Raw genomic sequence first — 25910 nt, 5'->3', positions numbered from 1 at the left:
ATGACCCATCTGGTTTTTCCCCGGGATGCTCCAGTCTCGAAGCAGCCAGAGGCGGCGCCTGCCCCCGGTCACGTGACACGCGAAGTCTCTAGTGCCGGGAACCGGAGGGAAGCAGCTGCAGCCCCGGGCGGGCAGAGCTGCGCCGGGCCGGGCTCCGCCTGCGGGGAAACGGGCGCGGCGCCGGCACGTGGCAGAGCAGAGCCGGTGAGAGGCGGGGCCGGTTCGGGCAGTAACAGCGAGAGGGTTTGATTGGTCGGTAGGAGCTCCGCATGCTAATGAGGAGGTGTGTGTCTGTAAATAGCGACATAAACATCTTCTAATGGCCAGTGGGCTAAAGCTGTCTCGAGTGTGCGTCATGGCATGGGGACCTGGCTTTAGATTTGTGTCCTTTAGTTCGCTGGGGGTGAAACCCCCTGTATGAAAACACTCACCGTGGGCTAAAAGCGTGTGCGCATTAGCCTGGGTGTGTGGCCGGAGTTGGGGCTTTGAAAATGTAATTTAGGTGTCATTTCTATAATGTATAATTAGGGAATGATGGTTGAAAGCGTTTGATTTCACTAAGCACGAAGAGGAGTTAGTGTGTTTCTTCTGAGGGCAAAACAAGCAGCGTGTGTTGCTTTAATGTAGCTGCTGTTCGCTATTGATGAGTATTCCTGCTTCCTTTTTAGGGAGCCGTGCGGGAATGAACAGGGTCTTAGTGAGTAGATGTTACAAAGCAAGTTTAAAAATATGTTTTTGTATTTGTTACATTAATCTATTTATAGTTTTTGCTGACAAGTATGTTAAATGACAAAACTTAATTTGTTTTGGTAGGATTTGGAAAAGAAGTAAATTTAGTGTCAACATGGTGTTTTAAAGGTTTTGAGTTCGGTACTTACTGAATTTTTTTTTAAATTCCTTTGTGCTGTTCCATCTCTTTTTCTCTTGTAATCTATTTCAGAATTCAGGTGGGTTCCTGTGTCTGCACGTTCTCTTCCTTTTCCACTTTCTTCTCTGCTTTTCTTTTCTTCCCTTCCCATTTTTCTGGAAGCCCCTATTTTTACTCCTACTGCTCTGGCAGGGGATATGCAGTTTTCTCTTGGCCCCAAGCCCATCAGACAATCCACACAGGATCTGAGAGTTGCTATCTGCTGGCCGTATAGTGGGTAGAGGGTGGAATGGGGAGAAAAGCGACTCACACAGAGCCCCCGCCATTGGGGAGAATGGAGGACCTTGCTATGGGTGGAATCAAACACACACAACCCCTGCCATGGAGAAAGACTGGGGAACCCTGCAATGGGTGGAGGAGACAATGAAGGGCATGGGGGGGGAGGGGTTTACATGAGGGATTTGCATATGTCAACATCTCCCATGCCCCACTGGGTGTTTTCCTTCCCATCTCCAGCCTGTACTCCACCCTGGTCCCGAGGCCCGCCGGGGATATTGTTAGCCAAAAGGGCTCGTTTCCCCCTGGAGCTTACCTAATTACACCAAGGAGGCACGGAGACAGGAAGACAAGTACCACACCCTTTATTGATCGGTCAGCTGAGCGGGTGTTCCTCTCGGCTAGTGCCAGAGAAAGAGACACACCTTACATGGCCAGATGGGCTTACCTTTATACCCCGAAACAAACAACTTAGCCTACGTTTGTCTACGTCATTTGGTTGACCTATAGACCCTGTACATGTATCTATTAGGGGATAATTGGGTACGCAGGATACATATATCATTTTGTGGGGCCTACAAGATACATCTGTTGAGGATACATTTGTCATTCTGAAGGGGACACAAGATACATCCGTTGACCCTTTGTACTAGATACTTTGGATGCATACATGTGAACGCAGCTGCATACACTTGGGGAGCCAACATATACTTGGGGAGCCAAACAAAACTGATAAGCGAAATAGCTGACTTAGGTAGATACACGGCCTTCAGTCTAATGAGTTCTGTAAGCTTTCCAACACAGTTTGGACAAGCATAACATAACTTTGGTTTACTCAGGCCTAATACGGAAAGGCTTCATTAGCACTATGATTTTCCAACAACTCCCCCCTTTGAGAATACTCACCAAACCTTTTGGCTGAGTTTTCTCACACTTTGAGGCCAAAAAGCAATGAAGCTCTGCAGAAATATTTACAACTGCTTTTTTTTTTAAGCTTAGTCACCCCCAACCCAGGTATAAATGCATGGACAAAAGAGTGGAACCTTGTTCATTTAACAACGAAGGGATCGGGGCACTGACTATAACTCAGGTAGGTATACCCAGTGGTTTAATTTCCCAGATGTCTCAGTGAATAATTTAGTCCCATATGCATCCTCCCCATGGACCCGGCAGGATTCGGTATGTGGGAGCCCACACCCTAACCGGTCCATATGCTTGGAAGGAGCACTGTAAATGTTCACACTTCCATTTAGAAAGTGTCCAAGTATGTCTCCATGACCACAGATCAGATGGTACTTCTGATGTGTGTGTAAGGGCAGTGGGTCAAGTCTGGTGCTCAAGATCACTCCAAATGGCCATCAGCTGGTCATTCAGGAAATCCTGAAATTTTAAACATACTAGATCCCACTGCAATGCCTTCCCAGTCTCAGTGATTTTTAATACCATCCCTATCAGTAACTTCTGGGTCGTAGAACTAAGGGTGGAAATGACATGTAACTCACCAACTTCAGCGTATACTTGGGTTAGCTGAACTTCATAAATAAGGCTAGTGGCCCTTTCTAGTCGGCCCAATTTCTTATTATGTTCTTGGCCTTTGAAAAATAATTCAGATGACTGCAACACTATTGGCCCCAGCCCACAGGGATCTGGTCAATTCCCTTTCCTTCTATAGGAAATAACCCAGGCTCTTTGTTGTGCTAATCTAATGGCAGCCCCTTGTGAGCAATCTGGGTATGTAAAAGTGATCTGAAAACTGGATAAAGACAATACCATTTAAAATCCAATGAGGGAGGGCAAGACATACTAAAGGATTTATCCAAAACACAGGGCGCAGCCTGTAGAATAAACCCCAACATTCAATTAATACCACATTCCCAAGCAGGGGTCCCACAAGTTTGTTCCTGCCAGTGTATAATTCTTCGATTCTTCACCAGGGTCAGTTCTCAATGTCCTTTCTGGTCAGGAATTCCTGGACTTTGGCAGTGTCAGTGAAGTGAGTGTTTCTTCTAGAAAAGTTCAAAGGCACAGTTGGTCTGTCAGTGGACAAGGGAGAGGTTAGCTAGCACGTCACCTTGTCCTTTTTCCCTGCTGTCCAGAAGCACAGTTGAACTAGAAGAAAGAATAGGCTAATTATCAGTAGGAGAATTCTCCTGATGTGGAGGGGTCTTTTTGCAGTGAGAATCCTGGGTTCAGGCAGTCAGTCTCTGGCACTTCACAGCGGTGTTGGTAGTCAGCAGGATTCAATAAGGGCCTTTCCAGCATGGAGCCAAAGCAGTCTTTCGTTGGTGGACCTGTACATTGATCCGGTCTCCAGGTTCCATGGAGTGGCAGGGCTGCTAGGGTCTTCGGGTAGTGCGTCTTTACCTGTGTAAAAAGGAAACCTAACACATTGCATTAGTGTCTGTGCAGATTTTACATCTGCTTGGGTATATTCAAGCCCCCCCCCTTTTCTGGTTGTTAAAACTTGGCTAACTGTGAACAGTGTCCTTGAACGAAGTCAGTGTATCTTTTTTTTGGACTGAGCTCGCTAATTAAAGTTTTTCTCAGTTAACTCGTTCTTTTTCCTTTTTCCCTTTTTGGCTTCCTTTTTTAACCTACAAAGGAAACTTTTACTTTTTACTTATACGCCTTTTGTTAACAATGAACACATACACATTGCTGTTATACAGTACATTAGTCTTATTATTTAATGTATGCCACATATACCCTTCTACTAAAATAACCTTATTACAGAGCTTTGGAACAACAAGCCAGGACAAGCACACCCACTTTGATGAGTTGATTCAATACAACCTCTAGTCCAATAGCTTCCCACCATCCCCAGTCCTCTGGCTAGAAATCTGAGGTAGCCAGAAGGATCCCATGTACAATATGGGGAGTGGGTTAACTTTTTATGTCCTTGCTTCCAAAGACTGTTAGTATGCAATTTGGCCAATGCAGTTTTTTTCTTTTACTTAAGAAAATACATAAGACTTTAGTATATCACATTTTTCTGATGTATCCAAACACTTTGTATTTTAAGTTGAACAAAACAAATATCTGCATTTCAATTCAAACCTTCTGCTTTATTTCAAACCAGACCATCCCATGAAAATATTAATCACAACAATTTGGCTACAAGACAAACACCACAAGACAGAACATAGAACACAAAACTTAATTTTTACTCTGCCAGTAAATCATGGTACGTTGAATGCTGTTTAGCTGGCATTAGTTTTCTTTGATTATCTGAAAGACAAAAACAAAGGTCTACCCCTTCTGGGCAGTCAATCATTGCTTAAAATATACAAATACCCTTGTTGATTTCAGGCAAAACAAGGGAATTACCCCATATTGTCTTATATGTGTTTCATAGACAGCCCAGATTTCAGTGGCCTCTACCTTATCAGTTAGATAATTTGCATTAATACAGATGCTTTCTGGTTTGCTTTTTACTTTTAACTCCTGCTTTTAAACACTGAAAGAAAACATCACCACTTATAGTGCCTTAGAGCCTAATAAATTTTCATTTACATAGCACTGTATACATTTTTTTTAGCTAATTCAACAAAATTGTTCATAGCCAAATGATTGCAATCTAATAATTTCTTTGCCTGAATTTATTTACAAACATTTAAAAAAAAACACCAAGAACTTTTCTCTTTAGCATTTTTACAAAGTTCAACTACTATTCCCTCCAGCAACTACAGAGTTAACTCTTCACTCTCCTTCAAATCACTTGCTCTTTCCTTATATCACTTGCTTTGTCTTTCAACAGCCACTTACCAATTCAAATCGCCATTCCAAATATCCTCCTGAGTATCTGAAATCCCCATGCTTACACTCACTTACTTCTTCCTTCCACTAGACCCTCAAAAGTTTCCAACCTGTTCTCCAAGCTCTCTGTCTGTTGCCTGCCTGCCTGGGCCCGATCCTTTTTTTTTTTTTTTTTTTTTTTTTTTTTTTTTTTTTTTGCGCTGAACCGTTTCTTTCATGGGTTTCTGCCCCCACCCTTCTGGTTTTTTTTTTTTCCTAAAACATTTTATTCACAAGACGACCCGAGTCTTCCCTCGTGAGGCTTGCCACCTGGGCAAAACGCATGGCCCACTGGCGTTAACTATTTAATTGCCTCTTGTAGCAAACACACTGCTGTTACGGCATATGCTGAGCACGAATGGTTACATTTTAACAAGTCCCTGAAGGACTGGTACTTGCTTAGCCAGGGCTTCCTTTTCTAACTGGAAGTCCTGTCTCAAGGCCTGCAACTTGCCCTGGGCGCAGGTTTGAGTTGCTGCCTGGTTCATGATCTATGCTCTTAATTGCTTAATTCTAGTTATCAAATACACATTTTTTTCCTTTTCTCCAACTACTCTATTGCCCAGTCCTGCTACGACTGGGGGTAGATTCACCTGCCACCCTTCCTGGTCAACCAGGGTGGAGAGAGGAATGCTAAACCCTTCTCCAGTTCTCAGACTTACTGCAGCTGAGAATGGGCACACCTTTAATTATGCAATCCTCAACATATAACACCAACAGAACCAAATAAAACAAACATAAAACAACAAGGGTAAAACAAATAGATGGTGTAAATTCTACAGGGTTCCCCCATTCTCTATTGCTCACCAAACTGTGACAAATTTCTGTTACCAATTATCCCTCATGTCAGGTGATCAAACTGACACTGCAGGACGTTGCAGGAGGATAGAGAAAATACACCATATAACCAAATTTTAAAGCTTCATTAAAATGATAAAACAACAATGGAGAGTGTTGGGAACACTTCCACATCACTCAAAAAAAAATACGAATGCCCCATACTTACACATATCCAGACTGGCCACGTCTGTATACAACATTCAGAAAAGGGGAATAGGTGGATGGGAGATTATCCTGTATACAGCTTGTTCAGAATTTCCAACATGCTTCCGCTCTTGGGAAGGCTGTTCTTTTACACCCTGGAATCTCCTGCGGTGTCTCTTTCAGAGATTCTAGTCCAGGTCAGCTACCTCTGGCTTCTCCAGTGTCACCAAGCCACACCAGCACCGGCATCCGTCACAAAGTCAGACTGTTGGATCTCACCAAACAGTTAAGCTTTGCAAATGTAATCTCAGTTCTGTAACTTGTACTGCCTTTGGTTTGCTTGACCTTGAGCATAAAACAACTTTCTCTTTTTATCTCTGGGCGAAGCTGAGTTTTAAATTAACCCGTTTTTAGACAAATTGCTCACACTGTGTCAGAGGCTTTTCTTTGGTGATTAAAAGCTCCTCTGAGATACATGATCTTATTTAGATTAAAGGTACCTTTTAATGGGCATTGTTTAGATGGATCTTCACGCGTATAAAGATTCCAATTCTCTAAATACCTGCAGGTTTTAGAACCATAATGTACGTACATGTAATATGCTGGGGTACCCTAAGGGGGTGAGGTGGAATGTTTAGACTGTCCCTTACCCACACGGAAAAGAAGGGGGGGGAGAGAAGATGGGTTCACACGCTCCTAGACCCAGTTACAGTTTTGGCTTCCAGCATACCAATAGAACAAGAAACAAAAGTACCCCTACCAAAAAGAAAAGCCAGCCCTGGGGCTGCTCTAAGTCCCAGTAATTGTTCAGCACGGCCCACGGACTCGTGGAGTTAATGGAATTATTCATTAGCTGTGTCTGAACCTAGGTACCTTAACCAGAAAGCTTTTACCCACACACACCTTCCTATTTGTGGGTTCCTTTACCATTAGGGGCCCAAGGTCCCAACCCTCACTCTTCGGGGGCGTTAATCCTCAAACCCAGGAGGTAACGCACTTACCACGCCCGGAGTGGCCACGTCTGGCAGGTGGACTCCCCTCTTCTGGTACTGTCTTGCCTCCGTGTCGTTTGGAGTTCTCTATGGAGGGGGCGTAGCCGTCCCGGCCGATTGCGGCGACCCGGAGCTTGAGCAAACCAATAGCTCAAGGTGGCCACTCTCCTGAGCCGTCCTCGGCCGCCGGTCAGCGCCCCCAACAGGGAGAGAAGTCCCGGCGTGGAGTCGCCATTTGTTAGCCAAAAGGGCTCGTTTCCCCCTGGAGCTTACCTAATTACACCAAGGAGGCACGGAGACAGGAAGACAAGTACCACACCCTTTATTGATCGGTCAGCTGAGCGGGTGTTCCTCTCGGCTAGTGCCAGAGAAAGAGACACACCTTACATGGCCAGATGGGCTTACCTTTATACCCCGAAACAAACAACTTAGCCTACGTTTGTCTACGTCATTTGGTTGACCTATAGACCCTGTACATGTATCTATTAGGGGATAATTGGGTACGCAGGATACATATATCATTTTGTGGGGCCTACAAGATACATCTGTTGAGGATACATTTGTCATTCTGAAGGGGACACAAGATACATCCGTTGACCCTTTGTACTAGATACTTTGGATGCATACATGTGAACGCAGCTGCATACACTTGGGGAGCCAACATATACTTGGGGAGCCAAACAAAACTGATAAGCGAAATAGCTGACTTAGGTAGATACACGGCCTTCAGTCTAATGAGTTCTGTAAGCTTTCCAACACAGTTTGGACAAGCATAACATAACTTTGGTTTACTCAGGCCTAATACGGAAAGGCTTCATTAGCACTATGATTTTCCAACAATATCAGCTGGCGGCTCCTTCACGGGGCGTGAGCACGGGCGTGTACTTGGCGCGGTTCACCCCTGTCCCGGACACCTGCCCCTTCTGCGGCGTGAGGGAGACCCTGGCGCATGTTTACCTAGAGTGCGCCAGGTTGCAGCCCCTATACCGGCTCCTCACCGACATTCTGTTACGTTTCTGGCTGCACTGTTCCCCTCACCTCCTTATCCATGCACTCCCTATCCGTGGCCCCACAAAGTTGTGGGACCTCCTGGTCAACCTCCTCCTCGCCCTGGCTAAAAAGACCATCCACGTGACCAGGGAGAGGGGTTGGCCGACAGACACTCCTGCGACTGTGAGGCTTGTTTCTGATCCCTCATCCGCTCATGTCTCTGAGCAGAGTTCCTCTGGGTGGCGTCCGCTGGCTCCCTTGATGCCTTTGAGAAGCAGTGGGTGCTGTCTGGGGTTCTCTGCTCCGTGTCCCTGTCAGGGTCCTTTCTTATGATCCTTTGACCACACTCCTGTCCCTGTTCTTTTATTAGTTGTCCCCTGCAATTAGTGGGTTTCTGAGGCCCTGTGGTACCTCTCCTTAGCCTGGGGGGGGGTTCTGTTAGCATGGGGTGGGCTTTGCCTGCCCTGTTTCCTGGAAACCCAATAGATATTTCTTCTCTTTTCTGTTACTCTCTTTTTTTCTGTCTGAGGTAAATTAAAAATCCACACCCCTGAGAGATGTAGCTGAGCTGACCTTAAACCCTCCTACAGTAACTCCTCACTTAAAGTCATCCTGGTTAACATTTTGTTATGTTGCTGATCAATTAGGGAAAATGCTTATTTAAAGTTGTGTAATGCTCCCTTCTAATGTTGTTTGGCAGCCGCCTGCTTTGTCTCCTGCTTGCAGGAAGAGCAGCCCGTTGCAGCTAGCTGAGGGGGGCTTGGGACCAGGATGGACCGGCAGCCCCCTATCAGCTCCCCACTCCCCTAACTTCCCTGTGCTGCAGCTGTCTCCAGTTCAGCTGTGTCCCTCCCCCCACTGCCATGTGCTGCTCCTGCCCTCTGCCTTAGAGCTGCTCCCCCAGACTCCTGCTTGCTGTGCTGGGGGGAGGGAAGGAAAGGGGGGGCTAATGTCAGGGTGCCCCCTACCCCCTGCTCCTGCACCCCACTTACCCTATCTTCCATAGAGCAGGGCTCAGGAGGGAGAGAGCCTGCAGCAGCTGGGGTCTCAGCAAGCTGATCTAATTAACAAGGCAGTGTACTTAAGGGAAATATGCATATCTCCCTCCATTCCTGCTGCCTTGCAGAGTGAGAGAGTTAATCCTTGAGGGCTCAGCCAATTGCTAGTTCATCATTTAGCAGCAAGGGAAATATCCCACCTTCTGACTCCTCTACCTCAACCAAGCTTCACAATCATCATCACTGTGTATCAGTATTAAATTGTTTGTTTAAACCTTATACTCTTTTGTCTGGTGAAAAAAAATTCCCTGGAACCTAACCTAATAGTCTGGTTTCTTTCATAATCTGAAGTGGATTGAGCCTCTAAATCCTTCTACTCCTCCCCTCTCCCCCTCAAATGTGAAGGGGAACAGCCTCAACCTGTTGTCTTATTCTGCTTTGTAGGAGAAAGATGCTCTATGTAAATAGTCATGATCCATTTAGGTTAATTCTTATGCTGAATGGTGGGTAGGAGAGGGTATAAATCATTGGAGACTCTTGCCCCACTCCCTGTGTGGCCTGTGTTTTTCTTTGTTTTAAAATGAGACTGTCTAGTTTTTATGTAAATATATTTGGGTGGTTTCACTCATATTTATATTGCTATGAATTTCATGTGCTCTTGTCTCACAGCAGCCATGGGGGGAAAGCCTGTGGCAATGGACTTTGCAAAATTATAGACTAGTGATTCTCAACTTGTGGCCCAATCGGCAGCTGTGGCCGATGTGGCATCCTCAGGGCCATACAGGTAGTATATAGTGTGTGGATTCTGCTCACATAACACAGAGAAAGTTGCCTATGCAGCTCACAATAGTAAATAGGGTCAGACCAGAAGATATCTTCTTTCCAAGTGGGAATTGTGCAGGGAGAAACAACAGACCTAGTGCAGCTGTGTTGCCACTGTCTGCTAGCCCTGAAATGGTTCCGAATGCCTTGGGTCAAGTGGCACCAGTTCTAAAAGCAAGGGTGATTTAGTGCTGTGGTTCTCAAACAGGGGTATCCAATGGTCTTCCAGGGGGTACATCAACGCATCTAGATATTTGCCTAGTTTTACAACAGGCTACATAGAAAGCACTAGCAAATTTGTAACAAATTAAAATTCATACATTGATTTGTTTATACTGTTCTCTATACTATACACTGAAATGTAAGTACAATACTTATATTCAAGTGATTTATTTTTATAAATATTGCATCTGATTATGTAAGCCAGTAGTTTTTAAGTGAGGTAAAACTTGGGGGTATGCAAGAGAAATCAGACTCCTGAAAGGGGTACAGGTGTCTCTAAAGGTTAAGACCCACTGATTTAGTGCAGGTACCACCGGTAACATAGAACCCTGCAAAAACTTCTAGTGCAGATGAATTTGAGAGCAAGCCAGAGAAAAACAGCTGCGGAGCATGCTAGAAAGGGCTGACCTGTCCGCATTGTCTGTGCCTGACTGGCTGTCATGTGGCACAGAGGAGCCTGTGAGAGGTATGGGAAAGCAAGAGGGTTTGATTAGTTGCTAGGAGCTCCACATGCTAATCAGGGGGTGTGTTTCTGTAAATAGCGACATAAACATCTTCTAATGGCCAGTCTTCTAAAGCTGTCTCAATTGTGCTTTAATGAAATGGGAACCTGGTTTTAGATTTTTGTTCTTTAATTCGCTGGGGGTGAAACCCCTTGTATGAAAACATTCACCATGGGAATAAAGCTTGCGCACATTAGCCTGGGTATGTAGCCGAGCACAGCTTTATTAAGACTATACTTTCAGGGATCATTTCTATAGTTTGTAACTAGAGAATTGTGGTTGAAAGTGTCTGACCTTGCTAACCACGATGAGAAGTTAAAGTGTTCTTTTCTGAGCATGAAGTGAGTGGACAGTGTTGCTTTAATGCACCTGCTGTCTGCTATTGATGACTGTTCTTACTTTCCTTTTAGGAAGCTGAGAAGAAGAGAACACAGACTGAGTGGTTAGTCCTTATAAAACAAATTTAAAAATAAATGTTTTGGTTTTCTTTTCTGTTATCTGAGCTTGTTTAAAGCTGTTGTTTAGTGGCAAGTCTTAATTTCTTTTAGTAGAATTTGGAAGAAAAGTAAAGGTAGTGTGAAAACTGGTGTTTTAAAGGTTTCTAATTCAGTTCTTACTGAAAGTTTTTTAAATTTTCTTTATGCTGCTCTCTCTCTCTTTTTTTCTTGTAATCTATTTCAGAATTTAGGTAGGGTTTTGTGTCTGCACATTCTCTTTCTTTTGCACTTGCTTCTCTCTTCTTCTCTTCCCTTTTTTTGGGAAGCCCCTATTTTTACTTCTCCTGCTCTGGCAGGGGGTACGCAGTTTGCTCTTGGCCCCAAGCCCATCAGACAATCCACACAGGATCTGAGAGTTGCTGTCTCTTGGCCGTATAGTGGGTAGAGGGTTCTAAAGCTGTCTCAGGGTATGTCTACACTATGGGATTATTCCGATTTTACAGAAACCGGTTTTTGGAAACAGTCAAGTGAACGCGGCCCCAGTAAGCACATTAATTTGGCGGTGTGCGCCCATGTACTGAGGCTAGTATCAATTTCCAGAGTGTTGCACTGTGGGTAGCCATCCCATAGCTATCCCATAGTTCCTGCAGTCTCCCCCACCCATTGGAATTCTGGGTTGAGAGACCAGTGCATGATGGGGCAAAAACAGTGTCGTGGGTGATTCTGAGTAAATGTCGTCAGTCAATCCTCCCTCCATGAAATCAACGGCAGATAATCATTTCGCGCCCTTTTCCCTGGATTGCCTGGGCAGACGCCATAGCATGGCAACCATGGAGCCCATTCAGCCTTTTTTTCACCGTCACTGTATGCCTACTGGATGGTGCTGACAGACACGGTACTGCAGTGCTACACAGCAGCATCCCCTTGCCTTTTGTAAGTTAGTAAAGATGGTTGTTAGCCATACTGTACTGTCTGCTGCTTTGCTAATTGACAATGACAGTTACAAGTTATACTGTACTATCAGCTGCTGTCATGGGTGCTCTTGGCCAGCCTCAGTGAGATCAGCTGAGGGTGCATGGACAAAAATGGGAATGACTCCCCAGGTCATTCCCTTCTTTAAGTTTTGTCTAATGGAAAGTCAGTCCTGTCTAGACTATCAGGTAAGCCAATTAAAGACCCAGACAGGCAAATGGCCGCTCCAGGTCAGAGCCCCAGACATCCCACAGAAATGATGAGCTGCATGCCATTCTAGGGGGTGCCCCTGCAACAACCCCACCCATTGCTTCCCTCCTCTCCCATCTCTCCTGGGCTACTGTGGCAGTTATCCCCCCATTTGTGTGATGAAGTAATAAAGAGTACATGAATTTGAAACAACACTGACTTTATTGCCTCTGCAAGTAGAATTCAAAGGCAGGAAGGGGAGGGCAGCCTCCACCTGCTATGATATTCCAGGCAGGACTGAATCTCCATTAGACAAAGCTTAAAGAAGAGAATGACCTGGGAGTCATTCCCATTTTTGCCCAGGCACCGCTGGCCGACCTCACTAAGGCCAACCAGGAGCACTCACGGGACGACAATGACAGATATCAGTCCTCCCATACCATCTACCCTCAGGAAGGGAAAGAAAGGGGATGCTGCTGTGTAGCGCTGCTGCACCGCGTCTGCCAGCAGCATCCAGTAGACATACGGTGACATTGAAGAAAGGCGAGAAACAATTTTTTTTCGTTTGCTTTTGCTGGGGGGGGGGGGACACATATACCCTGAACCACCCGTGACAATATTTTTGACCCTTCAGGCTTTGGGAACTCACTCAAGAATTTTCTTGACTAGCTTCACCTCTGCACCAACTTGCACTTTTCCTATGTGAGCCTGGCTAGCTCAGTTGGTAGAAACAGCAAAGAGTCTTGTGGCATCTTATAGACTAACAGACGTTTTGATATAAACTCGTAGTGTTGACTGGGCCAGAGAGAGCAGCAGGTTTCCCATATTGTTTCTTGCTCTTGTTTTCTTGACTAGTTTCTCCTCTGCACCAAGTTGCTCCTGTGCTTCATGAGCCTGACTAGATTAGTTGGTAAAGCATCAGACTTTTAATCTGAGGATCCACAGTTCAAATCCATGGTCAGATGATAAACTACTCATGAAGATCTTAAACTGTCTTTCTCACATCCTCTTTGATGTTACTTTTTCTCTGCAGGATTTTCCCTATCCTCAGAAGGGCCTTTTTCTGTGTGGGTTTGAAGGGGCAACTTCCTGACAGCCCCTCTGTCCTTGCAGCCTGGAGGAATAAAGGCCTCTGGGCATAGAGCATGTTCCTCCCCTGCACACACACACACAGAATATCCCTAAGGAATTAGAATCACCTGCTGCCTTCCCCTGTCCTGCTGGATCCCCAAATGAAGATGCTCTTCAGCCTAAACCCATGTCCCCTCTTTTCCCAGTGCCCCTCAGTCCCAACCCTCAGTCCCTCCTATGCTCACTGCTCCTCACTCCCAACCAGAGCCTGCTCCTCTTCACCCTTCTCCTCTGTCCCAACCCACAGCCCCCTCCTCTTCCCAGTGCCCCTCAATCCCAATCCACAGCCCCCTCCTATTCCCAGTGCCCCTCAATCCCAACCCACAGGCCCCTTCTCCTCACGCTGCTCCTCAATCCCAACCCACAGCTCCCTCCTTCCCTCCAGCAGCAGGTGCTTCAGACCCCCTCAGGAAGATTTTCTTGCAAGGTTTCGTGTATGAGTCTGCATGTGGATTTTACAGTATGTTGGAAATAGGTTGGGTTACTTGCCGAAATGATCACTTGTGGCTGGTGTTGGATTCCCAGTCTCCATGTTACAGGGGCAGGAGAAATAAAGGGTTTGTTATCCTTGTTGTGTGAAGCGAGGGCAGCACAACTGTGCTTGGCAGACCCCGATGGAGGGACTCACCCTCAATTCAATAGCACTTGCTAGGCAGGGGACGGGGGTTCCAAAGCCAAGTGGGCTGGGGTCTGGGTCCCAATACTAAAATTTAGGCGTTAGACCAATGTTAGGACAGGGGGGCTGTGGAGGGATGAGTAAGTCCCTAGACACCATAGTGAGTACGGTGCCTTCTTATTTTCCCCCTTTTCCTCCCAGGCTGGCAGGTGAACTGTACAGAGGCACCTCTGGGCTTGCACTGACTAAGGACAACAGCTGTGAGTGGGGTGCAGAGTGGGGATGGCTCATGTTAAAGGACTTTTGGTTGCTGGACTTACGAACCGTAGGGAGAAGGACACTGCCCAGCTTATTTGGGGGTGGGACTTTCCCTCGTGGTTTATGTTTATGTGTTGGGGCCGCTGACATGACTTCTGCTAACCCTGGGCTTACATTGCAGTGTAGACATACCCTGAGAGGGCATCTATACTGTGACAAAATCCCGCTGGCCTGGATGATCTGATTTGGGCTTCTGGGGCTCAGGTTGTGGGGCTAAAAACTGCAGCGTAGACATTTGGTCTCAGACTGGAGCCCAGGCTCGGAGACCCTCACCCCTCGTGGGGTCTCGGAGGCTGGGCTGAAGCCCAAGTGTCTACACTGTAATTTTATAACCCTGCAGCACAATCCCCACAAGCCTGAATCAACTGACCCAGGGTTTGAGAATAGTGACTTGGGTGTGTTAATGGCAGTGTAGACATAATGCTAGGCTATGTCCACACTGCAATGAAACACCCACGGCTGCCCCGTGTCAGTGCAGGCTCCCAGGCTAGGGCTGTGGGGTGGTAAATTTGCAGCGTAGACATCTCGGCTCAGGCTCAATACCGGGCTCTGGAAGCCCTCAAGGTTGGGAGGGAGTTTAGCAAGCAAACAAGGTAAAATGGCAGGGGAGTATTACCCTGGACTCGATGGCATTTCTCCATTGGTCTTTCTGCTTTGGGGCAGGGACAATAACACGTCTTGCTGCATTCGTTATTTCAAAGGGTGGTTTAGGATTTTCATTCTCACACATGGTGCACAAAGCAGGACTCAACCCTCGGTGTAAACTAAATGAGCTGCCCACAGGTTCTGGCAGCCACAATGAGCCATTCAGCATGAAAGCCCAGACCTGCCCCTGTCCCAGAAGGAAGCAGGATCATCTGTGACAGGCTGGAACACTGACCTATCAGCTCTTAACTCCCAAACTTTCAGTAAGTCTGTTATCAGTGCCTGTGAGTATAATTTAAACAACTATACTGGGCTGGACCAAAGAGCTCTGTGTTTCGTCCTCCCATAGTAGCCAATACCAGGTTGCCCAAAGGTTAGTCAATAAGGCACCACTAGGAATTGAACCCAGGATCTCCTGTTTACAAGACAGGTGCTTTAGCCAGCTAAGCCATGGTGCCTGCCTGTGGCAACAACACACTGTCTGCCCACACCTGACTCCCTGCCATCCCCACTGGGGCCTGACAAGCTTTGCTTGTGTTTGGATTCTGCAAAGCAGAGGAGCAGGTGAGGTTTTCCTTGCAAGCTCTGTGTGTGTGTGTGTGTGTGTGTGTGTGTGTGTGTGTGTGTGTGTGTGTGTGTGTGTGTGTGTGTGTGTGTGTGTGTGTGTGTGTGTGTGTGTGTGTGTGTGTGTGTGTGTGTGTGTGTGAGAGAGAGAGAGAGAGAGAGAGAGAGAGAGAGAGAGAGAGAGAGAATCTTTGGCCAGGTCTGCACTACAAGGTTACTTCAGCATCATTATATTGCTCAGATGTGTGAAAAACACACAACGCTCCCTCGGTCAGCAGTTTTTGGCTGGTGCACACACTGCAATACCACATCTGGCGACAAAATTGCCCTGTTTTGGTGACAAAATAAAACCACCTCTAAGAGAGGCCTAGTGCTTTTTGCAGCAAACTTAAAGTGACAAATGTCAGTGTAAATGCTGCTGGTCATTATATCACCATAACTGGCCTCCACCAGTATCCCACCATGCCTGCCGTGAACTCACCGGCCCTGCATTCCTGCTACAGAGCCATGGGCCCCTCCCCTTTCATAGCTCCAAAAAGTTCTGACAGCTGAGCCACTATCTACACTGGGATTAGCTTGATAGAACTGCATTGCCAGCCTAAGTAATGTAATTACACCAACCTAATTTTGTAGTGTAGACCTGTCCAAAGAATCACACACACACCTTGGGAGCAAAACTTCATCTGCTCCTCTGCTTTATAGAATACAAACACGAACAACACTTGTCAGGGCCCAGTGGGGATTGGCAGAGAGTCAGGTGTGGGCCATCTTTATCCCAGGAGAGATGGACTCTAAGGGTACGTCTCCATTGCAATGTAAGCCCAGGTGTGGCACGCTGTGCTCATAGCAGCACCGGGAAGCCCTATATTCACCACTCTCATATAATGATGACATGGTTTGTTCAAAGTCTGCCTTGTGACGTATCATTTCAAAAGTCTTGATCTGTTGAACATTAATATCGTGTTGGATTGTGTGTGCTCGCATTGGTTGGGAAGTTATAAAGCTTTGCTCTGTGTGTGTTACTGAAATATGTTATGAGGTTGAGAAATGCCCCCCACCAGCCTTTCAGGTGTGACAAGGGAGGAGCCAGACTCGCTGCTGGCCCATTGAAGGGATCCACACTCCCAAGGACTAGCCCAGGAACCGTGTACAATGCAGACTTCTCCAAGGGTACGTTTACACTACAAGACTATTTTGAATCTACTTAATTCGAATTTGTGGAATCGACCTTATGAAGTCGAAGTTGTGTATCCACACTAAATACACTAGTTCGACTGTGTGAGTCCACAGTAACGGGGCCAGTGTCGATTTTGGAAGCGGTGCACTGTGGGAAGCTATCCCACAGTTCCCGCACTCCCCGCTGCCCATTGGAATCCTGGGATTTCCCCCCAATGCATGCTGGGGGAAAAATGTGTCGAGGGTGGTTTTGGGTAACTGTCATCATTGAACCGTCAATCACGCCCTCCCTCCCTTCCTCCCTCCCTGAAAGCGCCTGCGGGCAATCTGTTCATGCACTTTTCTGCTCAGTGACAGCGCGGGCGCCACAGCACTTTGAGCACGGATCCCGCTGCAGTTATGGCCGTTGTCAACTCCTCGCACCTTATCGTCCACCTCTTCCACAGTCAGCTGCTGAGAAATCGGGCTACTTTTCAATGGTGCTGCGAGCACTGGTGGACCATGGGGGACGTTTTACCAACATCAACGTCGGGTGGCCAGGCAAAGTTCATGACGTGCGTGTTTTCAGGAACTCTGGTCTGTTTAGACGCCTGCAGGAAGGTAGTTTCTTCCCGGACCACAAAATAAGTCTTGGGGATGTGCAGATGCCTATAGTGATCGTCGGGGACCCAGCCTACCCGCTAATGCCCTGGCTCGTGAAGCTCTGTGCAGGCGCCTTGCACAGCGACAAGGAACTCTTCAAGTCCCAGCGAGCAGTGACTGTTCAGTTTCTTTACAGAGAAGCTGAACCTGCCCCTGTTTCTTTACCAAGTGACTGTTGACTAGCATCTGCAGTTACATACCCCGCCCACCCCGCTTCCCCAACTTCCAACACACATTTGAAAATAAAATACATGTTCCACTGTAACTTTACAAAGGTTTCTTTATTGATGACTTTGCGTTACAGGGTTGAAACTGGGACACGGACTGTGCTGGGTAGGGTGTGCGGTGATGTAAAGACCGCCTGTAAACTCGAGGAATGACAGGCTCCTGCTCCCAGAGCGGTCTGCAGTGCCGGACTGGATGTTTCAACGGAGCCTGCCATCCCTCCTTTTTGGCACTCTGTGTGCGGGGGCTATGTGGCCTTTTGGCGGGGAAGGACGGATACAGATTCCTCTGCTGCGTGGCTCTGTGGTCCAGGACAGGGACCGTTGCATGAGGTCTGTAACCCCCCTCCCCCGCTACAAAGTCACGTACCCCCCCACCCACACAGAACCTGCAAACCACCTCCCATACCAACCAGGGTGCGTACTGACTGCAGTGTGTGTGTGACCTGCTGCTGATCCTGCCCCCATGTCTGTACCCTGGTAAAGGTGATTGTCCTGTCAAATTACCAACCCCCTTCCCCCCCTTCAAACACAGTCTCCTCTAAAAGAACATGTCGGAAAAAGTAATTAACAGAAAAGTATTTTTTATTATCAACTAGACAGTTAGGGGATGAAACTGGGATGGGGGCTTGGGTGAGGCGGGAAGGAAAGGACTTCTCAAAATTTAGGCTATGAGAGCTTTTCGGTACTTGAGCACTCTGCTGGGGTGCAGTGACAGTTTACACGGCCTCTGGCGCCCCTCCTTCTGGTTATTTTGGGTGCGGGGGGGTAGGGGCCTTTGTGGCGGGGGAGGGCGGTTGCAGATACACTGCAGGGGGGCTCTGTCCTCCTGCCTGAGGTCCTGCAGAACATGCACAAGGCGCAGGAGCATGTCCGTTTGCTCCCTCAGTAGTCCAAACAGCGTTTGAGTTGACTGCTTGTCTTCCTCACGCCACCTCTCCTCCCGTTCGCTGTGTGAGCGCTGGTACAGAGAGAGGGTCTCCCTCCACTAGCTCTGCTGGTCCGCCTCGTCTCGGGAGCACCCCATAACTTCAGCGAACATCTCGTCCCCTGTCTTTTTCTTTCGCCGCCTAATCTTTGCCAGCCTCTGTGAGGGGGATGCTGTGGCAGGTCTGGAGACAGTCGAAGCTGTGTGATGTGAAAAAGGGAGTGAATTCCTTGCAAAGATAAATTTTTGCGAAGAATGAACACAGTGTAGTCTGTCTCTGTGAATTCTGGGTTGAGATCCCAGTGCCCGATGGGGCAAAAACCATTTTCGCGGGTGGTTCTGGGTAAATGTCGTCAGTCATCCCTTCCTCCGGGAAAGCTACAGCAGACAATCATTTCAAGCCCGTTTTCCCTGGATTGCCCTGGCAGACGCCACAGCGTGGAAACCATGGAGCCTATTTTGCCTTTTGTGCCTGTCACCGTATGTGTACTAGATGCCGCTGACAGAGGCGGTTCAGCAGCGCTACACAGCAGCATGCTTTTGCTTTTGCATGATAGCAGAGATGGTTACCAGCCATACTGTACCATCTACCATACCATAAATTGCTAATAAGATGGGCATGGTTACCAGTCCTTTTGCACTGCACCATTTGCTGCTGTCATAAGTGCCCCTGGCTGCTCTTAGCCAGGGGTGCAAAAGCCAAAATTGGGAATGACTCCCTGAATCAATCCCTCCTTTTTGGTATCTAAAAATAGAATCAGTCCTGCCTAGAATATGGGCAAGTGTACTAGAGAACCACTGTATCAGAGAACCAAGCTGCTCTGTGTCAGATCCTGCATAGATTATGAGCTGTATGCTATTCACAGGGGGGTGCTCCTGCAACAACCCCACCTGTTCATTCCATTCTTCCCCAGCCTTCCTGGGCTACCATAGCATTGTCCCCCCACTTCTGTGATGAAGTAATAAAGAATGCAGGAATAAGACACAGTGACTTGTTAGTGAGAAATGAGTGGAAGGCAGCCTCCAGTTGCTATGATAGTCCAGATAGGACATTAAGGAGCGTGGAGGAGAGGAGCACAGCATCCTGCTGCTAGTCCAGGGGCAATTGAATCTTTTCTTTACACATGAAGGGTGGGGGCTGATGAAGCTCAGCCCCCTGTTGCTATGATGAGGACGGTTACCAGCCATACTGCACCATCTACCAGGAAAAATTAGGGCCAGGCGCCCTTGATCAATCTCAAAGATGCTAGTACGCATGGTTACCAGTCCTTTTGCACTGCCCCATGTGCCAATAGGCTGATGATGATGATGGGTATCAGTCTTACTGCACCATCAGCCACCCATGGCGGCGGGGGATGGAGCAAGGATGTCGGTGTTCAGTGCTGCACCATCGCGTCTATCTGCAGCATTCAGTAAAGATAGGGTGACATGTAAAAGAGTCAAGAGAGGATTGTTTTCCCTTTCACTTCTGGGGGTGGTTGGGGGGCTGCGTAAATTGGCGAGCTATGCCCTGACCCACCGCGGACACTGTTTTTGACCCTAGAAGCATTTGGAGCTCAGCCAAGAATGCAAATGCTTTTCGGAGACAGCAGGAACTGTGGGATACCTTGCGTCCTCAGTCCCCCCTCCCTCCATGAGCGTCCATTTGATTCTTTGGCTTTCCGTTACGCTCGTCACGCAGCAGCGTGCTGAGTCTGTGCTATGCCGTCTGTCCGGAGATTTTTTAAAAATACTTTGGACCAGGCGTAACATTACAGTAATTCCCCTAATTACATGCAGGAGTCTCCGAGCGAGATCACCCTGAGGACGGTCACTGAAGGAGATAGAGAGCGCATGCTGCGTGAAAGCCAGCACAAACCAGGGCCCTACGCAGCCGTGCTCGGGGAGGCAATGCTCCCTGAGTACCTCATGAAAGCCTGGCGCGGAAAAGTGTGCTACCATGGAGCACCCAATAAGGCAGCTCTCCCCAGGAACCTCCTGCGGAGGCTTTTCGATTCCCTCCAGGAGAGGTTCGTGGAGATCTCCCAGGAGGATTTCTGTTCTATCCCCATATATAGCGAGACCTCCTTTTCACATACTTCAGATTCCTGTTATAGTAAGAATAAAAGTTTACATGGTTAAAGCACTTACCGACTGCTCCTTCCCCTGATTCAGGATCCGGGTTAATGGCCGGGGAGGGTTGGTAGGGGATCTCCGTGATGAAGAGATCCTGGCTGTCGGGGAAACCAGCGTTGTAAGCGCTGTCGCCTGCCTCGTCCTCCAGAAACTCTTCTTCATCTTCCCCGTCCGCGAACATCGCCGAGGAACTGTCCGTCGACACTGTCCCATCGTCAGAGTCCATGGTCACTTGTGGGGCAGTGGTGGCAGGCTCCGTAGCGTCCGTTTGCCGCTTTGATTTTTTGGTAGCCTTGTCTGGGGTCCTTGATTTTCACGCGGCGCTGCGTTGCATCCCGGCTGTATCCTCTGTCTCTCATGGCTATGGAGACCTTCTCATAGGTCTTTGCATTCCGTTATTTGGAGCGCAGCTCCGAAAGCACAGACTCCTCGCCCCTCACTCCGATCAGATCCAAGAGTTCCCGGTCAGTCTATGCTGGGTCCCTCTTTCTATTCAGAGATTACATGAACTCCTCTGCTGGAGAGCTCTGCATCGCTGCCGGTGCTGCTGAGCTCGCCCCGATGTCCAACCACGAAATGAGATTCTAACTGTCCAGACAGGAAAAGGAATTCAAATTTTCCCGGGACTTTTCCTGTGTGGCTGGTCAGAGCATCCGAGCTCGGACTGCTGTCCAGAGCGTCAACAGAGTGGTGCAGTGTGGGATAGCTCCCGGAGCTAGTAAGTTCGATTTGCATCCACACCTAGCCTAATTCGACATAGCCATGTCGAATTTAGCGCTACTCCCCTCGTCGGGGTGGAGTACCGAATTCGAACTAAAGAGCCCTCTAGGTCGAACTAAATGGCTTCCTGGTGTGGACGGGTGCACGGTTAATTCGAATTAACGCTGCTAAATTCGAATTAAAGTTCTAGTGTAGACCAGGCCACTGTGTCCCTGAGGGGTCAGGCAAACTCTCAGCACCTGAAGCCTCTGCCACTCACCTGGTGCCCCATAGATCAGCCATAACCCTGGTTCTGCTCCTATCTCTAGAGTGCGAAAGGAACCAAGTCAGCGACTCCATGGGAGCTATGGGGCTGCAGAACCAACAGAGGAAAAATAGGTGCTCAGCGCCCCCTGGCAGCCAGCTCCCCCCACACACCCCCACTACAGGCCTTGCTGACAAGCTCCTCCTCTTCCCCTTCAGCACCTCCCACCTGCCAGTGATCAGCTGTTCAGTGGGGTGCAGGAGGCACTCGGCGGGGAGGGGGAGGAGCAGAGAGAGGAAGAGGTGGGGGAGGGAGAGGAATGGGGCAGGAAGGTGCAGGGTGGGAAGAGATGGGACAGGGGAGGGGGCTTGGAGGAAGGGGTGGGGTGGGGGCAGGGCCTGGGGTGGAAAGGGGGGGCTTTGTCCCAGATCCCTCTAGGGCCGACCCTGAAGGGAAGCACTGACTGTCACAGTGACAATAGAAGTGACCAGCATTGCGGGGGAGGCTGAGGGAGATCCGCACTCACCAGGTCTCTTCTCTCCCCCACGGTGAGCCAGACACTGCTCTCTCCTGGCTCTCACTCTAGCAGCTGGACGCCAAGGAGCCATTTCCCCACAGGAAGTGCATTGAGTGCCCCTGTGGTGCTGGGGGGCTGGCACTGCTGCTGCCTGTGGGGCTGGCAGGGGGGCTGATGTCTGCACAGACTCTCAGCTGCCTGGCCGGAGGGGGCACTTGGGACCTTACCAGACTGGCTCAGTGAAGACGGGGGTTGACAGAGCAATACAGACGCTCTCCAGAGCACGGAGCAGCAGCCGCCCATGCAGCCAGGCAATGAGCATTTCCCACAGCCTGGAGCCGAGGGGGAGGTGGCAGCTGCTGTTCCAGCTCCTCGGGGACAGGCCCTGTCAGCCAACAGACACTTCTTACTCCCCACAGCTAAGGGCGTCGGGTTCCTCCGGTGGGGGTGTGGAGCAGCTGTTAGTTTTCCTGTCCTTTTTGTGTGCAACTGCTGACAAAAACATCCCAGACAGAGAAGCAACAGGCCAAAACACTTCCATGCATCTGCCAAAGTAGCTCAGTTGGGAGAGCATTAGACTGAAGATCTATAGGTCCCTGGTTCAATCCCGAGCTTTGGCAGGCCCTATAATCCTTTTTGTACAGGGGTGGCTTGTTTTCTGGGAGCACAGCAGTGTCTGCACCCAAGGTGAGTCCCTGAGCTTGGGCTCTGCAGTAGGAAAACATAGAATGGGCTTCTTAGTTGGCCCACCTGACCTTTAACAAGGAGAGATGGGAGCTGTCTTTCCCAACATGGCAGGAAGAGAGTAAGGCAGAGCAGTCCTCAGAAATGGTGCCAGAGGGCTGCTGGGCAGTGACAGGCAGGGATTGGGGATGGAAGCTCCTCTGTGCAGCTGAGCAAGGGCAGTACCAGGGAAGGGGCATCTGTAAAAGTGACCCAGCAACACCTCTCCTCCTCTGGGCACCTAGAGCAGAGGCAGCTGGTGCTGACAGCTCCAAGGGAAGGCTTAAAAGCCACAGAGCAACTGAGGTCAGGGCCAGAGAAGGGCAGGACCATGCCTATGTGTGGCCTTCAGACAGGCACAAAAACACCCAGCCAGGCTGCTCCCTGCCATGCTAAACACCCACTGAAGATCACCAGCATGCGGGGCGGCTGCTGATGCTCTGTGGCCAAGGTAACAAGATGGTAGCAAAGCAGGGCCAGCCCCTGTGGTGGGGCCTCTGACTGGTCCCACTCTCCATGCTCACTTTGGCAGTGGGGCAGGAGATTTTACCCCAAGAGGCTTTTCCCCAGCTGGTGAGAAGCAGAGAAACACCCAGGCTCCGAAGACGCTGTGTAGCAAGTAGCCTCCAGCACAGGGCCAGGCGCACACGCTAGCCCGGGCAGCCGCCCATTTTCTTTGGCAAGTCAGGAATGGCAAAGGTGAGACTGGAAGCACCTTTGTTATGCCCATCCCCCACCTCCTTCCCGGGGCTCTAGCTGAAGCCAGAGCATTGGCCTGAGCGGCCAAGAAGAGGTTCCAGCCCTGAAGGGAGCAGGACATTCAGCCCAAAGGTAAAACTGCAGAAACACAACCACCAAGGGACTTGAACCCTCAGTCTTCTGATCCACACTCAGACACCTTATCCATTAGGCCACATGGTAACATGAGAAAAACCCCTCCAAGCACTTCTTTGGAAAAAGCGACATTGTATGTCTCAGGTCATCTGCTGAGGGGAGCCGAGACTCTCTGGGCACAAGAAGTCGAGTTCCCAGCAACACGTGAGACTTAATTCTCTGGAGCCAGGTGCAGGGTTTTGGCAGGGAGGCTCAGGCATGGGGGACTGGGGTGCAGCGGATGGACCGGCTGTCTAGGTGTGGAGATTTAGTCGCACTGAGGCACAGGAGGGAGGAGGAGGAGGAATCCTGCTGACAGGCAGTGGCTGTGCAGAAAAAGAGGAGGGGTTCCTGGGACTTTTTTTGCCTCTCTTTTGCCTGCCTGCTCGCTCTTGTGCTGAACGGTGAAGCTGCTCTCAACAAACGCAGGTAGTTCAGTGGGTAGAACATCAGGCTCTTAATCTGAGGGTCCAGGGTTCAAGCCCCTGTTTGGCTACTCAGCTTTTAAGCTGCCTTGTGTGCCAGGAGCCAAATGATTCCTGGTGCTGTTCACAGCCACATGCGGATTCCCAGAAGCTGTGGCCATTTCCTGGAAAGGTTCCTTTCCTCAGGAATCAGGAGAGAGGCCACATCCACAGGAGCAGGCCTAGAACAGGCAGTCTCTGGCTGGCAGGAAGCGCTGTGGGGCCAGGTGCTGAGAAAGCTCAGAGGGGGAGCAGCAGAGATGGGGGGAAGAGAGACAGAGAAGCAATGAGGACAGAGCACAAGTGTACAGGGGGTTCAGGTCCGGCTATTGTGGGGAACTTCCCTGGTTTATACACGACCCTGGTGCAATTGGCTGGAGAAAGGATCTGAGTCCCCACCCCCTTACGCTGAGGCTGCCTGACCCCAAGGAGGCTCTTTCTACTCTACTGTGTGGCAGAGACCTCGTAACCCCAACAAGGCTGGGCCCAGGAATCCTGTGGGGCTTTGATGACCCCCAATCTTGTCATGATCACTTGAACAGGGCTACAGTGTCCCCACCCTGGGCACTTCCCTGACCCACTCCTCATTGCATGTGCTTCAAGCAAACACCATTTATTACCCAGCAATCAATGTAAAACACAAGGAAAGATGGGAAAGGAAAACACGTCACCCTGTTCTGTGGTGCAGGGAGATCACAACCAGCGTCTCTGGAGGGTCAGGGCAGGTCACAGTCTCTCCCTCACATGTCCCAGGCCTCCTCCCCAGGCCCTGGCTGTGCTGCAGGGACACCACGGGCTGGACACTTGCTCTGGCAGTGGCCACATGCTCTAGGTGACAGGCCCTTGTTCCCAGTGTCAGCCCCCATGTAGGGGATATGATCCCCCGACCCCCAAAAGTCTGGCCTGCAAGATCTCTTGATGGGTGGCATCTCCTTGCACTGGGCCTTCTGCCCAGGGTCCCCCTCGCTCTCCCACGCTGCTCCCTGCACCCACCTCCAGCCCCAGTGCTGCTGCGGCTCTGCCTCCAGCTCCCTGGGCTGCTCCTCTGGCTCCGCTTGCTGCAGCTCTTCTCCCAGCACAGATCTGCTCCCTGGGCAGCTTCTACGGCTCGTGCTGCTGCGGCTCGGCTCCCAGCACAGATCTGCTCTGGTTCTCCCTGGCTGGTGCAGCTCTGCTCCCCGGCTCTTCTCGGGCTCCTGCTCTCTCCTTAGCTCTGCCCCACTCTGGCCCAGGCAGTTCCAGCTCCCACGGAGGACGGGACCCCCTGGCCTGGTGACTCCCTCATTACACTGCCTGGCCTGTCAGTGCGGCTAACTTGGAGCTTTGGCCTCTCCCCATTGCCCCTGGGGACTGTCAGTCTCAGGGTCCTGATTTCCCATTGGTCCTTCCCCCTTCTACTGGGACTGGGAAGTAGCCAACCAAAAACCCCACTAAGTTTTAAGGGGCCAACAGTCCCTTACACAAGCCAGCCCCGTGAGGGTCACCAATGTGCAGAGAAGACAGCATGAGCTGGTCCCATGGTGTAACGGGCAGGACTCAGGACTCTGAATCCTGCAAGCTGAGTTCAAATCTCAGTGGGACCTTGTGTTGGCTTGTGGTAAAGCCCTGGAGCTCCCAGTGCTCAACTTCCCTGTCTCCAGCTGTGCAAGAGCAAATCTTTCCCCTCCTGCTGGGTGACTCACACCTCCTAGAGCCAGGGCTTTGGCTGGGGTGGCCACAATGGGTCGGGGCTCTAGACCTTGCTACCCTGGTGGTTGGGATTCTCACTGCTTCACCTGATGCCCACAAGTTTGGCCCTGGTGCTTCCTGCCACACTTTTCCTGGGGCCCACATGGCGCTTGAAGGAAGGAGGGTCCGGGCCGGGATTGATAGTCGGGGCTGGGCAGGAGGGAAGAAGAGCCCGAGGCTGGAGCCCCACACACCTTCCCTCCTCCTCTGGGCACCTAGAGCAGAGGCGGCCCA

At 49.5% G+C, this 25910-nt stretch overlaps 3 non-coding genes across 3 annotated transcripts; 2 read left to right on the top strand and 1 right to left on the bottom strand.

Moving 5' to 3' along the window:
• Positions 1-488: 488 nt before the first annotated feature.
• LOC123357604 lies at positions 489-700 on the top strand. The gene has a single exon (XR_006575583.1). It is a non-coding gene; the product is annotated as a small nucleolar RNA U3 (small nucleolar RNA).
• A 9977-nt stretch (positions 701-10677) lies between these two features.
• LOC123357602 lies at positions 10678-10894 on the top strand. Its single transcript, XR_006575582.1, has one exon. It is a non-coding gene; the product is annotated as a small nucleolar RNA U3 (small nucleolar RNA).
• Positions 10895-15142: 4248 nt separating this feature from the next.
• TRNAT-UGU lies at positions 15143-15216 on the bottom strand. Its single transcript has one exon. It is a non-coding gene; the product is annotated as a tRNA-Thr (tRNA).
• Between the last annotated feature and the right edge of the window lie 10694 nt (positions 15217-25910).

Source organism: Mauremys mutica, unplaced genomic scaffold (genome assembly GCF_020497125.1).
Source record: "Mauremys mutica isolate MM-2020 ecotype Southern unplaced genomic scaffold, ASM2049712v1 000835F_np12_obj, whole genome shotgun sequence".
Taxonomy (NCBI): Eukaryota; Metazoa; Chordata; order Testudines; family Geoemydidae; genus Mauremys; species Mauremys mutica.
This window is presented reverse-complemented; position numbering and strand designations above follow the sequence as displayed.